The sequence below is a fragment of the Schistocerca piceifrons genome, chromosome 2, assembly GCF_021461385.2.
Source record: "Schistocerca piceifrons isolate TAMUIC-IGC-003096 chromosome 2, iqSchPice1.1, whole genome shotgun sequence".
Taxonomy (NCBI): Eukaryota; Metazoa; Arthropoda; class Insecta; order Orthoptera; family Acrididae; genus Schistocerca; species Schistocerca piceifrons.
In genome coordinates this window covers 483,520,586-483,537,365 of record NC_060139.1, presented here as the reverse complement: position 1 = coordinate 483,537,365, position 16,780 = coordinate 483,520,586, and the positions used below count along the sequence as shown (strand labels likewise).

At 41.3% G+C, this 16,780-nt stretch overlaps 2 non-coding genes across 2 annotated transcripts; both read left to right on the top strand.

Annotated features, from left to right (window-relative positions):
* The first annotated feature begins 14,278 nt into the window (after positions 1-14,278).
* Trnak-cuu lies at positions 14,279-14,351 on the top strand. The gene has a single exon. It is a non-coding gene; the product is annotated as a tRNA-Lys (tRNA).
* An 80-nt stretch (positions 14,352-14,431) lies between these two features.
* Positions 14,432-14,505, top strand: Trnat-agu. Its single transcript has one exon. It is a non-coding gene; the product is annotated as a tRNA-Thr (tRNA).
* The last annotated feature ends 2,275 nt before the right edge of the window (positions 14,506-16,780 follow it).

Genomic DNA, 16,780 nt, shown 5'->3' with positions numbered 1-16,780 from the left:
CGTCCTCTGTTAGAATGTTGCTGCGCGGTGTGGGATCCTTACCAGGTGGGATTGACGGAGGACATCGAAAGGGTGCAAAAAAGGGCAGCTCGTTTAGTATTATCACGTAATAGGGGAGAGAGTGTGGCAGATATGATACTCGAGTTGAGATGGAAGTCATTAAAGCAAAGACGTTTTTCGTCGCGGCGAGATCTATTTACGAAATTCCAGTCACCAACTTTCTCTTCCGAATGCGAAAATATTTTGTTGAGGCCAACCTACATAGGTAGGAATGATCATCAAAGTAAAATAAGAGAAATCAGAGCTCGAACAGAAATGTTTAGGTGTTCGTATTTCCCGCGCGCTGCTCGGGAGTGGAATGGTAGGGAGATAGTATGATTGTGGTTCGATGAACCCTCTGCCAAGCACTTAAATGTGAATTGCAGAGTAGTGATGTAGATGTAGATGTAGGTTGACTTTTCTGTATTCATAAACATTTTGTTTTATCTGTTATTACTTTCATATTGTAATTTCATGTACTGACACGTACCGTGACCTTGGAGATTTGCTCCTCAATTTGGTGCTACGGAACTAGAAGTGAAAATAAAGAAAATAAATACAAACTTGAGCCAGTCCATAAACCCAGAGGTAGATATATATATTTCGCAAAAAGTTTCGTAATAGCAGAAAGACCTAGTGCGTAACTTGTGTTACCTTCTGACATAGACTGGCAGTCACATTAAGACTTCTGGCCATTGCCGAAACATTTGCTACAAGAACTGCAGCATATACATTATTTAGAAGAAAAAACATCGTTTTTCATAATACTTCTATTACATAATGAGAGAACCCATAATCTTTTAAAAAACAAAATGTGGGAAAAATATTTGGAGGGTTGTGGACTCGAACCTCCTTTTCACAGTTCACAACTCTACCAACTGCGCTACAAGTTCAACACAGCAGCAGAACTTCCGTATATGGCATACATCGTCTAAAGGCTGTATCTATAACTGACATTATTTGATATTTAATACGGAATTTGTACCAAAAAGACACGCTTTTTCTACATCATTATACCATACCTTCAGAACGGTATACTTTCTTAACACAAAAGTTATACAGGGAGGGGCAAAAAAAAAAAAAAAAAAAAAAAAAGCCTGGAGAACAGAGTTCCAGGGTGCAAAGAATCATAGCAGAGAAAAGGAAGTACAGCACTAACTGACTATAGCATTTGCTGAAAGTGACCACCATTCATCTCTTAGCACTTCTGGGCCCTGCATTGGTGAAGGCAGATCGAAGCTGGACTGCCGGAATTGCTGTAGTGTCATCCAGAATGTTCTGCTGCAGTTCTTGAAGACTATGAGCCTTGTTGCGATACACTTTAGACTTGAGGGATGCCCACACAAAGTAATCGCACATTGACGGATCAGGTGGCGTGGGTGGCAAGGTGGGGTCGCGACCAGGCTACCTCTGCTAGCAACTCTGTCAGGCGTGAAAACTGCAAATGTGCTCCAATGTGTGCAGTGGGCAACGGAGCGGGCGTACACATGGTATGCGCCTCACGGGGAGTGGTTATATGCATATATTCACAACCAATCCTGTCCACTCACCCGGTACCACTTTTATTTGACCCGCCATGTGTCACTAAAACCATCAACTAGAGGAAGCCAGTACCTACCGATCTGCAATTTCCTGCTATTTTATTATAACAAATCGTAGCTACACTGAAGAGCCAAAAAAACTGCTACACCTGCCTAATATCGTGTAGCCCCCGCAAGCTCGCAGAGGTGCCGCAACACGACGTGGCATAAACTCGACTAATGTCTGAAGTAGTGCTGGAAGGAACTGACACCATGAATCCTGCAGGGTTGTCCATAAATCCGTAAGAGTACGAGGGGATGGAGATCTCTTCTGAATAGCGCGTTGCAAGGCACCGCAGATATGCTCAATAATGTTCAAGTCTGAGGGGTTTGGTGGCCAGCGGAAGTGTTTAAACTCAGAAGAGTGTTCCTGGAGCCTCTCTGTAGCAATTCTGGACGTATGGGGTGTCGCATTGCCCTGCTGGTATTGCCTAAGGCGCTACTGCTACGGTCGCAGGTTCGAATCCTGCCTCGGGCATGGATGTGTGTGATGTCCTTAGGTTAGTTAGGTTTAAGTAGTTCTAAGTTCTAGGGGACTGATCACCTCAGAAGTTAAGTCCCATAGTGCTCAGGGCCATTTTTTTATTGCCTAAGTCCGCAGGAATGCACAAAAGACATGAATGGATTCTTGATGTTCACTGTACACTCGTGAAATATTCGTACGGGAAAATCGCCACTTCATCGCTACCTCGGACAGAAGTGCATCCCATCCGCTAATTGTTGCAGATTTCAATGTTGGGCCATCAACAAGTGTTAGCGTGCAAACCATTCAAAGAAACATCATCGGTATGTTATATATTAAGACAAGCGAAGTGCCGTCAGACTTTAAGAAGAATGCAGTAAACCAATTCCAAAGAAAGCAGATGCTGACAGGCGTGAATATTACCGAACTATCAGTTTAACAAGTCATGGCACCAAATACTAAGACGAATTAATCACAGAAGAATGGAAAACCTGTTAGAAACCAACCTCGCTGAAGATAAGTTTGGGCTCCAGAGAAACGTGGGTAGACGAGAGGCAATACTTACAATACATCTTATCTTAGAAAATGCTCTACATTAAAAAAGGGCAAATCTACATTTCTAGCATTTGCAGTTTTAGAGGAAGCTTTTTGACAACATTTTGACAGGAAACCAATATTTCAAATACTGAAAGTATGAGGTATAAGATGCAGGGAGCAATGGGTTACTTACAACTCGTTCAAAAATTTGGTTAAAAAACCGTGGTCTAGGGATAGCGACTTTCACTGGTTACCGTAAGCTGAAATTTTGAATAAAAACCATCAGTAATGGCGGCTTAAGACTTGCATCGTAAGGGAGCCAACAGCCTTGTCGAAAGAAGAAGCAGCATTGATCAACGGCCTGAAGAAGAAGAAGAAGAAATTGGAAAAGCGTCGTTATATCGATCTCTCCATCCGCAAAAGATTCCGGACCAGTCCCCCCTTTCGAATCACGGGAAGGGTACTGCCAATGGGAAAGTCATCAAAAAATGATTAAACAAAAGGATAACATTCTACCAGGTGGAGTGTAGGATGCCAGAAATCTTAATGTGGTTGGGAAGCTAGAAAATCTGAAAAGGGAAGTGCAAACGCTCTGTTTAGATATAGTGGGGTTAGTGAAATGAAATGGCAAGAAGAGAAGGATATCTGATTCGACAAATAGATGGTAATACCAGTAGCGGTGTAATGAGAGTAGGTTTCGCGAGGAACAGGAAGATAGGGTCGAAGGTGACGGATTTCTAAATTAAGTATTAGACTGTAAGGCGTACCCAGGACCAGATGGACTCAGATCACAATTTAGTAACGATGAAGAGCAGATTGTAATTTAAGAGGGTAGTTCAGAAGATTCAGTGTTCAAAGAAGTGGGATACTGTAGTATTAAGGAACGAAAAGGCGTGTCGGAAGTTCTCTAGTGGTATAGACACTACGATAATGAATACCACAACAGTCAATTCAGATGAAGAGGAATGGATATCTCTAAAGAAAAGACAATCATAGAAGTTGGAAAGACAAAATATACAGGGTGAGGCAGTTAAGACAGGCCACCCCAAATATATCTAGAATGAAGAAATACACCGAGGTGCGGTTTTCGTCAAGTTATAGCGGACAGTAAGATGAATTTCCTGACGTTTGCAAGTAATTTTTATTGTTTATAGTCGCCGAAATACAACACCGACTCTGTTTTTTTCTCATGGAACTGTATATTATTTCAGGGGCACCTGAACTAAGCTTCTACGAGAACTTCGGCGACGTAAAACGTGTGGGACTTGATAGAATAGTATCGAGATGACAGCGCCGTATACCACTGTCCCGCTATCAGGAGAACAGATTCCACAAACGTCAGCCCTGTTGTACCAAATGTACACAGACACGAGCCTGTGCGCTTCAAGCCCATCAGTCTGTGTTCTGCTATTGTAGCAATCATATCAGTTGCTCATAAAGTGCCGGCCGAGGTGGCCGAGCGGTTCTAGGCGCTACAGTCTGGAACCGCGCGACAACTACGGTCGCAGGCTCGAATCCTGCCTCGGGCATGGATGTGTGTGATGTCCTTAGGTTAGTTAGGTTTAAGTAGTTCTAAGTTCTAGGGGACTGATGACCTCAGAAGTTAAGTCCCATAGTGTTCAGAGCCATTTGAACCATTTTTTTGCTCATAAAGCTGTCGACACATTCACAACGTACAGAGGGCTCAACCAAACGAGTGGTCTGCGAACGCTAAATTCCATCACGTTTCATCCTCTTCACATTTCGCTGGATCTAAAGCTTCTCGGCAATGACTTCAAAACTGGTTACGGTTCTTCGAATGTTATCTACGAAAAATGCAGATGACGCGGCATAATTATGCAAAATTCTGTTTAACGAAGAAGCATCGTTTACAAACCATGGGCAAGTCAGTCTTCGCAAATGCACTAACCATAAGTCGAAAATCCTCGCTGACTTAAAGAAGTCGATATAAATATCGCTTTCGTGCGTGCTTTCCAAGACGCATCGGTCTCTTGATGGGGAAAAAATACCCTCAAGTACCTCGGGTTCCTAACATAGGAAATGCTGTTGCCGTAATTATTGGAAGACATCCCACTTGATACAAGGCAGTCAGTGTGCTACCATCGAGACGGATGTCCTTCCCGTTCCGCACATGTAATGACAGGCCCTCTTAAGAGAACACTTAGAGAGCAGTGGAACAGTCCGCACACTCACCATGCTTAGCACTGTCGTACTTTTATCTGTGGCTAAAATTAAAATAAGAGATACTTTCCGGGATGTGAGGTCGTGGTCCAAGAACTTTTCTGCTCCTTACGTTTCGTCCAAGACTCAGCGGAGCAGCGCCTCTGAGGAAGTCCAGCGCAGTCCTGGACGAAACGTAAGGAGCAGAAAAGTTCTTGGACCACGACCTCACATCCCGGAAAGTATATCAACAGCCATGTCACCCGGTCGTGAAAGCCTTCATTCTACAATAAAATAAGAGATTTGTTAGGAAAAACCATCGACTCCCGAAGACATGAAATGCCTTGAAACGCCTTCATGTTTTGCTGTTAACTACAAACGAAATTCAACGTGCACTATGTGGTGTCACCGCCAGACACCACACTTGCTGGGTGGTAGCCTTTAAATCGGCCGCGGTCCGTTAGTATACGTCGGACCCGCGTGTCGCCACTATCAGTGATTGCAGACCGAGCGCCGCCACACGGCAGGTCTAGAGAGACTTCCTAGCACTCGCCCCAGTTGTACAGCCGACTTTGCTAGCGATGGTTCACTGACAAATTACGCTCTCATTTGCTGAGACGATAGCTAGTATAGCCTTCAGCTACGTCATTTGCTACGACCTAGCAAGGTGCCATTACCAGTTACTATTGATGCTATAATACATATACCGTCAAGAGCGATGTTCACCAATTATGGATTAAAGTTAAGTATTCCAGAAGATACGTACGTTTTTTGCTAGTCTCAATTCCTTGTCCTGTTCCAGACCTCACGCCAGCCTGCGTGAGTTTAAACGCGTGCCTTTCGGCTTCCTTATAGTGGGTTGGCTGTCTTGCCAATCCACAACACACTATAGTTTCTTCGGAGTCACTTTGTAGAGTGTAACAATGTACAAGGCCAGCATTTTGAGAACTTAGTATGGCGTCCGAAATAATAAACATAGGAACCGTACCTGAGTTATGCGCGTGTTTACACTATCTTTAGACTCTTTAGTCTGGATCACATCGTAGAAGTACAACTTGGTCACTATTGTGTTCATTACTTTGTGTTCTAGTTAACAATGAATGACCCTAAATAACATTTTTGAAACCATTGCGAACTTTTTATAGATGATACCATGTATGGATTAAACAGGACAATTATACACACAACTTTGCAGCTACTTGTTACTTTATTACAAAAAAAAAGTCATATACATTACACATATTCATCATATTTGCTGTAGATCTGAAAATAAGTCATAAAACACACTTAGTATCAAAACTTTCAACAACTGTAATTAAAAAAGAAACACAAAATACTTGAACAAAATTATCATAGCAAAATTTTTAAAAATACTTTTGCTTTTCCTGATGTTACCACATGGAATGTTATCAAGAAAACATTACTATCCCAAATTTAATTTTATTTTTTGTGGAATGTGTTCAGAAATTGCTGTCGGTAGTGAAGCAGAGGAACCTTTGCACCACTCACACCATACAAAGGTAAGGTCTCTACAGGCTCCTGCCTGGTATTTAACCTGATCTCAACATTGCAGTCATGCTTGGTAACCATACTAAAAAAAAATTACGTCGCTTCCAGTGACGTAAAAAAAGTTGGCACTGAGTCCCGAGATATAATGTATGATACTCAAAAGTTTAAAGCTTATAAATACCTTATACAATTATCTTATGATCAGCTATCTACTGAGGAATTTCTGTACAGCTTTTGTAAGTTATTAAACCATGTGAAAACGTATGAGTTAGCGAGCATTTTGCTCTTTTTTAAGTATATGGCCGAAAGAGACAGCCTTCAGGAATTGTGAAACGAACCCTGTCGTCCAGTACCGTGTGCCACAAAGAGCGCAGATTCGCCACGAGATGTGGAAATTCACAGGTTTCTATTGTGCTGAATGAGGCCTAGGCAGTGTGTGAGTGTGACAAGATGAGAACCTGCGTCATAGGGAAATCCCGTGGAAGCCGTTTGTGGCTAGGAAGATATAACAGTGTTAATATGGCGGACCTAAGATCGGCCATAATGGGAAACATTTATGAAAACTATTTAATTCTGTAGTAATTCAGGGAATAAAGCCACAGTAATTTTAATCTACAGTCCTTCATTAATTTTCATGGTAATCCTAATAAAACTTGAATATTGTTCATATCTATAATAGTGAAATTAACAAGTTTTGTAACAAGGAACTGAATGCTAAAATCTGAATGGTTTGGTCGATCTTAACGGTCGACAACATTTCATATAGAAACGCATCATTAAAATGACAAATGTTAGAAACATCAACTCTGTAACTTAATTTGTTCAAAAGATGTAATAAATTTAAATTATCAGTATTTTCAGTTAAGCATCAGATCATCATTTCCTCCACACAAGACACATTGAACGATGACAGCTTAACACCTTATTGAATCATTAGGTACTAGAATATTTGTTGTAAAGTTTAGTGCATAATAGTTACTTTTGTTCTTTATTTATTTATCAGAAAACACATTGGTGCAAGGCTGCTGGCCGTGGCATTCAACGTTAAGAAGGAAATTGTATTGGTTTTATGTAAAAGAATTTAACGTTTATTGTGTAACGGATATTATTGTTACTTTATTTAGAGCGTGAAAGTGGCCAAGCTTTGATTATTTAAATGTGTTAAAACGTAAGATAATGTAGAATAAGCAGTAGCCAATCACATGGTCAGCTTCAGGAAATTGAACTGCCCTAGACAGTTGAGCGACGATGTTCGGCACGCCGGGGACGCAGCCAGAGACGGGCAGAGGGACAGTTCTGGTCTAGACACCAAAGTTCGGATTGAGACGCGAAAGCGGACGGTCGGTTTTAGGCAGCTAAGAAGTGAAACGACTTGGAAAATTTCGCGTTGTGTGGTATCGCAGGACTTAGTCTCTGAGCGGTGAGCAGCCGTGCGCCTGGTGTGAACTCTAACTTTTCGCGTAGCTAACGAGGTGGAGTATTGGACTTGTAATTCGTGATGAGATTGTGAATCATCGAACTGTGTCAAATGGATATGCGCTCGAGTGCTATAGTAATTCTAAATACGACCACTTTCGCTATTAGTTTACTTTCTGAATAAATATTATCCTAACCAAATCGTAACTGTGTGGCCTACATGATTTATGGGTCGTTGCTTTAGCTCCCGATATTATTATTACTGTTGTCATATGTTATATTAACTTTGTAAATCGCAAACTTGCCATAAGCCAGACAATTTAACCAAAGAGTCATAAGTGTCTAATTTAGGGCGTGTAATGCGACACATACGGTTCAATCCGTGGACGAGTTTGAGCCAAGACATTTCAACGAAGAGGAACCGCATGTGAGCCCGAACATCTTTGGGATATTACCTCGCAGTAACCATACTAAAAAAAAAAAAAAAATAACGCCTCTTCCAGTGATGTGAAAAAAAGTTGGCACAGAATCCCGAGGTATTGTATGATACCCAAAAGTTTATAGCTTATAAATCCATTATACAATTAATTTATTATCACCCAAAACTTTAAAGCTTATAAATCAATTATACAATAAATTTATAATCACCTATCTACTAAGGAATTTCTGTGCAGCTTTAGCAAGTTATTAAACCACGTGAAAACACTTGTAACTGAAAAAGATACGTCTTTACCTTTATTTCTCCGAGACAGGCTGTGCAGTTGCAGAATCCGAAGTTTTGCAGTCAGTGCCGACACCTCGTGGTGCTTGGCAGAAGGATGAACAAGCTGAACAAGCGACTGCGCAAGTGCGATTTGTAACGTACATGATGCCACACGGCAGAGAAGGTTAAGGGGCGCGCGCCGAAGAAAAAGAATAAAACGTGGAGGTATCATATATGATACCTCGGGACTGAAGGGGATAATGGACAGATGTATATGAATTCTCTTCTCCTGACGGGAGGTCAGTGGTCTGCGCCTTTGTGTCGCTGTTATCTTGATACTATTTGATCAAGTCCTACACATTTTATATCGTTGAAGTTCACTTAGAAGCGTATTTCAAATGCCACAGGAAAAATATATTTTTCCGGGAGAAAAAAAACGAATTCTGTGCAGTATCTCGGTGACTATGAACGAAAAAAAATTACTTGCGAAAGTCAGGAAATGTTCCATATTGTCCTTTATAACTAGGCAAAAACCGCACCTTGGTTTATTTATTCAATATTTCGGATGGCCTCTGTTTGTTGCCTGACCCTGTATAGGTACAGGGAAGGTAACTGCTGAGAAACCTTGGGTAAAAGGAGAAATTCTTCAGTTAATCAATGAAAGAAGGAAGTACAAAAGTGCAGGAAAGGAAAGCAATGCAACAGCATAAGTCAAATAGAATTGAAATGAATTCGAAGTTCTGTGAAGCCAGGCGAGGTGGATGCGCAGAAGAATGCGAAGGAAACTAAAAAGAAAAGATCGTCGGAACGACTGATTCTGCACATAGAAAAATCAAAGCAACCTTGTATGAAACTAATAGGGAAAGCGTCAACATTCAGAATGAAAGAGGAGTTCCATTGCTAAACGCAAAGGAGACAGCAGATATGTGGAAAGAGTGTGTAGAATAGTAGGCAGGTTCAAATGGCTGTAGGTACATAGATGTGAAAATATTGTAACTACAATTTTAAGAATAGAAGACGTAATGGTCATCGCTACAGAGTCTATGACCTACAGATTTAATGGTTGCAGTATGGAAGGAAACATTTTTGTGAACGTCTGCACGCCGTCTGGATCTGCGCTGGTACAGTTAAGAGGGACATTTTTCGTGAAGAAGTTATGAGAGCAATCGGATCTGAAAAAGCATTGTGCTAGCTGGTGATGTTAGCTGTGTAGTGAAGCTACAGGGCCAAGTTCCCAGATAAAATTACTGACCAGAAGTTGAACACCGTTTTTGACCTGCAGGCTACACACGACAGAGTGGTACATCTTCTCTTGTATCCAACAGGCCACAGCAGGATAGATAGAATTTACGTTTTGAAGTCTTGAGTAACAAATGTGAAAGAAACGGCTCCGCGTCCCCTGTGCTTAATGTACGAAGTCTGTTCAGAAAATTCCGGAACATTCGTAATTTCGTGCCAATGGTGTGTTGGAGCGAAATGCCGTTGGCACCCCTGCACACGCCTGTGTTTAATGTGTAACGGCCCGAAGTTCCATCGTTGTATGTCTTTTACTTACTGTTCAGTGCTGTATTGAGTAGAACGTCGTCTCGCACAGTTCGTGAATTTCGAGGTGGCAGAGTTAGAGGAGCAACGCATCTCCATTAAATTTTGCGTGAAGCTCAAGAAAACCCTTACAGAGACACACCAAATGATGTAGAAAGCCTACGGCGACGAGTGTTTAAGTCGTAATAGGTGCTACGAATGGTTCACATGGTTTAAAAATGGGCGGACAGAAGTTAACGATGATCCTCGTTGAGGATGCCCTTCCACGTCTACCTACGACGCTCATGTCAGGAACTTCTGGGAAATTGTGCGTGACAACCGAAGACAGACTGCTGAAGAACGTAACATTTCAGTTGGGTCGCGTCACGAAATCCTGACACAGCATCTTCGAACGCGTCGTGTTGCCTCCAAGTTGGTCCCACGGCTCATGAGTCAAGAACAGAAAGACCTTCGCCTCGCAATCAGTGAAGAGCTTTTGGATTGCGCTAATAAGAGGGAGATGTTGCTTAAGAGAATTGTAACTGGTAACAAGACGTGGGTCTATAGTTATGATTTTGAGACCAAGGCTCAATCTTCGCAATGTGTCGGGAAAGGTTCTCCAAGACCAAAAAAAAGCTCGTCAGGTCAGGTCAAATGACAAAGCCATGCTGATAGTTTTTTTGACTTTGAAGATTAGTTCATCATGAATTCGTGCCACAGGAACTGACTGTTAATCTGTGGTACTATAGGGACGTGTTGTGACGCCTGCAAGAAAATATGAGAAGCAAACGTCCTGAAATATGGTGGGGCAATTCATGGCTCTTGCATCACGATCTGTTGGTGCGTGACTGTTGCACAAAAAGCGAAATCGTCGTGTTGCCTCATCCTCCATACACTCCAGACCTGGCCCCTGCTGACTTTTTTTATTTCCAAAGTTTAAAACCCCGTTGAAAGGACGAAGATTTACAACGACAGACGAGAAAAAAGAAAATTCGCAGACGGCGCTTCACGCAATCCAGCAAGAGACGTACCAAAACTGCTTCCGGAAGTGGAAACTGCGTTGGAAGTGGTGTATCAGCTGTGGAAGAGAGTGTTTCGAAGGAGACCATGCGCAAAAAGTAAAAGGTAAGGGCAGAAAAATTTTGTGGACGAAGTTCGGGAATTTTTTGAACAGACCTCGTACCAGGGGAGCTACCACAGCACATTGGTTGTTACGTAAAGGACTTTTTGCTAAGGAGGACGCGGCATGTTATCTTGGATGGAGACTCGCCGTCAGATGTAGAAGTAACTTCACGTGTACCCCAGGGAAGTGTGTTGGGACCCTTGCTATTCATGTTATACAATAATGACCTTACAGGCAATATTAATAGTAACCTCAGACTGTCAGCAGTTATCCATAATGAAGTACTGTTTGAAAGAAGCTGCTTAAATATTTAGTCAGAGTTTGATACGATTTCAAAGTGGTGCAAAGATTGGCAATTTGGTTTAAAAGTTCAGAAATGTCAAATGTGCGCTTCACATAACGAAAAAACGTAGTGTCTATGACCATATTATCACTGAGTTTGGTGACTGTTGGAAGCGGCCAACTCTACAAATACCTGGATGTAACACTTTGTAGGGATATGAAATGAAGTGATCACACACGTTCATTCGTGGGTGATGCAGGTGGTAGACTTTGGTTTATTGGTAGAATACTGGGGAAGTGCAATCAGTCTACAAAGGAGATTGGTTACAGATCTCTCGTGCGTCCGATTCTAGAATATTGTTCAAGCGTGTGGGACTAACAGGGAATATTGGACGTGTACAGAGAAGAGAAGCGCGAATCGTCACAGGTTTGTTTGGTCCATGGAAGAGTATCACATAGACACTGAAGGAAATGAACTGGCATACTCTTGAAGACAGGCGTAAATCTTCAACCCTTTACATATCGCTCACATAGGGCACATGAGGATAAGATTAGAATAATTTATTACAGCACGCACAGAGACATTCAATCATTCTTCTCGCTCTCCAACATCAATGGAACGGGAAGAAGCCCTAATAACTGTTAACAATGGGACGTACCCCCTGCCGTGTGGTTTGCAGAGTATAGATGTAGATGAATATGTAAAATAATAACGTGAGCACTGTGGGGCTGAGTAGATAGACATTACATGTATTGTCAAAATATCCACGGGTGTGCTGCCGGATCTCCGTGCCGGCACGTTCACAGGAGCTCAGTCCGTCAGTTCACCTGATGATGGCGACATGTATGATCGCCGAAATATTGTGCCCGTTGGACACTATAGACCGGCAGCACACCCGTGGATATTTTGACTATCAAATACGCCGGGAGAAACTCAAGAATCATTACATGTATTGCTCCTGTCGGATGCACCTTTCCTAAATCGACAATTGCTCTGAAATATGATTGGTGGATTTTACGGCAACATTTTCCACTTCGTTCACAAAGAGAACAATGGAGGTGATGGAAGAAACACTTAACAGCGTGTATTTGTAACCGTTTATCGGCCTCAGCCACAGTTACTTTGCGCGAACACTACTCACAAATTACGCCTGGCATCTCGCTAAGTTCAAGCATTTCTTCCAGCGAACATGAGAGCGAAGATTAAAAGTGATTCCGCAAAGTAAAAAAATTAATTTATAAGCAATATTGTTCAAATAATCCCTTTAATGACTAAAACACACTCTTTAAAATTTTGAAGATAGTCGGTGTCAAATAGATTAGCGAAAGTCGTCTACAACTAGTACAGAAACCAGACTGCAGCTGGAAGAATTGAGGGCATGGAAGGGAATCAGGATTTGCAATGAGAGTGAGACACGATTGTTGCCCATCCTTGCAGTGCGCACATTCAGCAAGCAGTAAAAGAAACCAAGAACAAATTTTGAAAGGGCGTTAAAGTTCATAGTGAGGAAATAAAAGAACTTCAAAAGGTGACGATGACATTGTAATTGTGGAAAAGACGGCAGAGTTAGCATTTTTGGTATTAATGATTTGGTCAGTTTCGATGAATGTCATGCCACAAGAACTAAATTCTATATGTGCTACTACTGGCTAAACGAGATGGTTAGTGGAATCAAGAGAAATCACTTCTAGAAGTGTGTGAGGATTCTCTAATGAATGATCCAGATTCCAGGAGATGATAAGTACACCCCTTTGCAACCTCCCCCCCCCCCCCCACTCCCCCCATCCCCTGTGGACGTTTGTGACGTAAGTTCTATTCTTCTTTGTGTTGCAATAAACGTAAGATGAAAAAAATATTCCTTTTTTTCTGAGCTATTCGTCAGTAGCGCTTCGGGTTTCATATGAATACATATTTACGGTCTTGCAAGCGCTTTCCTGTTGTCCAGTCAGACAAAAAACTATCTAGCAAATCTAATGAACGTTTTCACAGCACTTGTAAAATAACTATTTGTACAATTACTTTGCTCAGAAGATATTCAGTACTCGTCCGAAACAGGCATTAATATAAGAAAATGCAACAATTGATTGCGTCAAAAGATACATCAAATACAAATGCGAGTGTGTCCCACAACATTTCGCGAAATGCGCCAAATATTAATTTTTTCTGCCGTAAACGAGACGTACATACTGTATGTAAAAGTTATTTTTCGTTATTCTATATTCTATCTGTTAAGTATAGTGACACTTTTACCTCTCAAAATAGTGTTCTAAATACAGAGTTGTTACTCCGCAAAAGGAAGAAGTCTTTAAAACAACTGTTCTTGTGGTCACGCTGAGTATAGCGAGAACGCGTGGTTACTACTAGAAAAGATCAACGGTTTTGTTACAAGAAATTACCACGTCCAGGCGCCAAATGAAAGGTATTTCACGACTACGCAAGAAGCATTTTACGTACGACACTGTCAAGTTCATCTTCATACAAAGGCGGAAAAAAAGCGCAGTAAATAGGACACGAGTGATTATTTTCCCATCCCCTGCATATTTCATTCAGCAGCGTCGTTTTTCATCAATCATCTAATCAGCTGATAGCAACGACAGTAACAAACCTCATCCACGGCAGCATTCTTCGCCATTTTCGCAAGTTTACATGCATTTAACATAACCAACGGTGTCGCTTGCGGCCGGCATGCATCTCTCGATACTGCGCTGTGCTGCCATCTATCGGATGAACGTTCGACTAGTGCAACTAATGGCATACGGTGAGACTCTTTCAATCCTGGCAAAGTGGCAATGCTCACCCTCTGGTGGACACAAACCGCATACCACAGAACCTTTATAACATGCACAAATTGTTATGTTTGTGGTATAAACAAGAATTAGTAACCATAGCAACAAAATAATTACAAGCAGTATGACAATTACATACCTTGCATAAGGCAACATCAGCCCGGCTAGCTCAGTCGGTAGAGCATGAGACTCTTAATCTCAGGGTCGTGGGTTCGAGCCCCACGCTGGGCGCACATTTTTATCATGCGAATACATTCCATGAAGACTGAAATGCATTTATATTCAATACTGGATGCCGTTGCTCCCCGTGCGGCGCCGTGGCTTAGTTGGTTAAAGCGCCTGTCTAGTAAACAGGAGATCGAGGGTTCGAATCCCTCCGGTGCCTTGCGGTGAAAAAATTTTGTCTTTCGCTAAACCATCTCCAGGGTTGACCATGGAAAGAACGTTCACACTTCACAACGTGCTTCCAACGTGTAAGTCGCAGCAGCTTCCGCAGACAGTTGCACCTCGGAAACAGCACGCGTCTAACAAGCATTCCATAGAAAGTTCACATAATTACAACGTACCGTCAGGCCTACGTTGGAACTCTCTAAACATGTTTTTGTATGCGTTCTTCTTTGAGCCTTCTGTAATATTTATAAGAATTTCTGTCAGAGGAATGAAACCGCCGCTCTGCTTAGTCGTAGACTTTTAGACCAGAGTTACTTGTGACAATTCATTTGAAGGAGTCGGAGAGAGATAGTCATAAGCCACATTCAACTAGTTTTGAGATACGGCGACTATAAAGTTTCATGGAAGTATAAAAATGTTGAAGACAAAATAGACACTTCCTTTTTGCTTTTCATTATTCTTTAATACACTGCAAACCTTGTGTAAAACACACGATCTTCTTTATGTTACATTATATTAATTTTAGAGACATTTTAATTATGATGTGGTCGAAAATGGCTTATGACTGTGTCTCCCTGAAAATAATTTAGAACACAAAATACGTTTTTAAGGTTTTGTTTTGAAAATTATATAACAACTAGTAATTTTTAACAATTTTTGCACTTTCAAATACACACATACACAACAGATAAGTCAGTCTAACACTTTATTTCACACTGTAAATGTGAAATCAAGGAAGTTCTTCTAGGTCATCATCATTCACATTATTTCCAGCCCATGACCGAAAAAAGCTTTGATATGCTTCAGGTATGTATGCCATAAGAGACAGTATGTCATCGATCTTTTCTGATTAACTTGAAGTGGCTTTCTATATTTTATTGGCAGCTGAAATAGATCTTGGTCAGCAGGTCTTCCTTTCCTCTTGCTAGGTAGATTTGCTGACATGAAGGTTCCTGTATCTGACTATAGCAGTGCTTCACACTTAGCATGAAGGGATCTCTATACTCAAACTTAAATTGAGTCACTTCACTAAAATGAAAGGGATCTCCAGATCTGAATAGAGTGGGTATCGAGATTAATGACTTCAGATCGCCCAAGATTCTGAAGTCTTGTTTATGCATTTTCGTCACAATGAAATTTTTTGGGCTAACCGATTTGACTACTTCTGCCCATTCATCTGCCATGTATGCTACTGGGGGTCTGTTTCTCGCATAAATTTCAATGCGACCAAAATCACGATCGCAAGGAAGTCTAATATGACCTACAATGGGGAAATAATACTGCACAGATTCAAATCTTTTGGTGGCAATGAGAGTCACTTCTAGGGCAATAAGGGACCAATTCTTTGCCTGGCCCTTACAGTTATCTGTGATTATGTGGAGATTTTTGGTTTGAGTGTTAGTTATCTCCAAATATTTTAATAAACAGCTCCCAACTTCATCTGAATCCCTTCCACCGTCTTTCTCACTCCACAGAAACATGTATCCCTTATTTGATCCACAATTGTGGATACAATAGTTATATGTCCATATTTTTCTCTTATAGGATGCTGTTCCAAATGTTAGTTTTGGCATGGGAAACGTTTCTTGCATGTCCACTACTATTACATGGTGCTCTTTCACATTCTCTTTAGCCAGAGAAATTACATACACGATCATATTTTGCCCGCTATCAGCCTTTCTTTGATGCAACCCATGTTATTTTTTTCCTTTGTTTAATTTCTTCTTCGCATAATTCTGGGTTACTCGTTGCTGTTAGAAAGTCTTCACATGTTGAACAGGTGTCGACTTTCGGCGGTTTGAAGTCTATGTTAAATTCGGACTAAAAACTGCCCAGAATTTGCTTTGTGATACAGTAGGGGCACCCTTTTCCTTGCAGTATTCAGAGTATTTGTTCCGACATAAGGATGCAGTTGTGAGATCACATCCAAAATATACTTTGTTGGGATCCTGCTGCCTGCTATAGTGACTGTTGTATTTTGGTATAGCATTGAGGTAGTCTCTGACACCTTGCACAGCTTCGTCTTGAAATTTATGTGGATGACTGCCATGTTTGCCTGAAACAAAAGAGCACATGAGTTAAAACATTACTTCGTGTTATTATTATACTTCAACATAATTTTATTTGGTGAAAATGGATGCCTTATAGTAAAATGTAATACACAAACCTCTTCCATCTTCTTTTGAAACTGAGCGACCCAACTTCATTTGCTGTTGCAAATTCCTCGCTCTTCTTGTGTGGTTCCGTAAGCCATGAACGCTGAGGAAAGC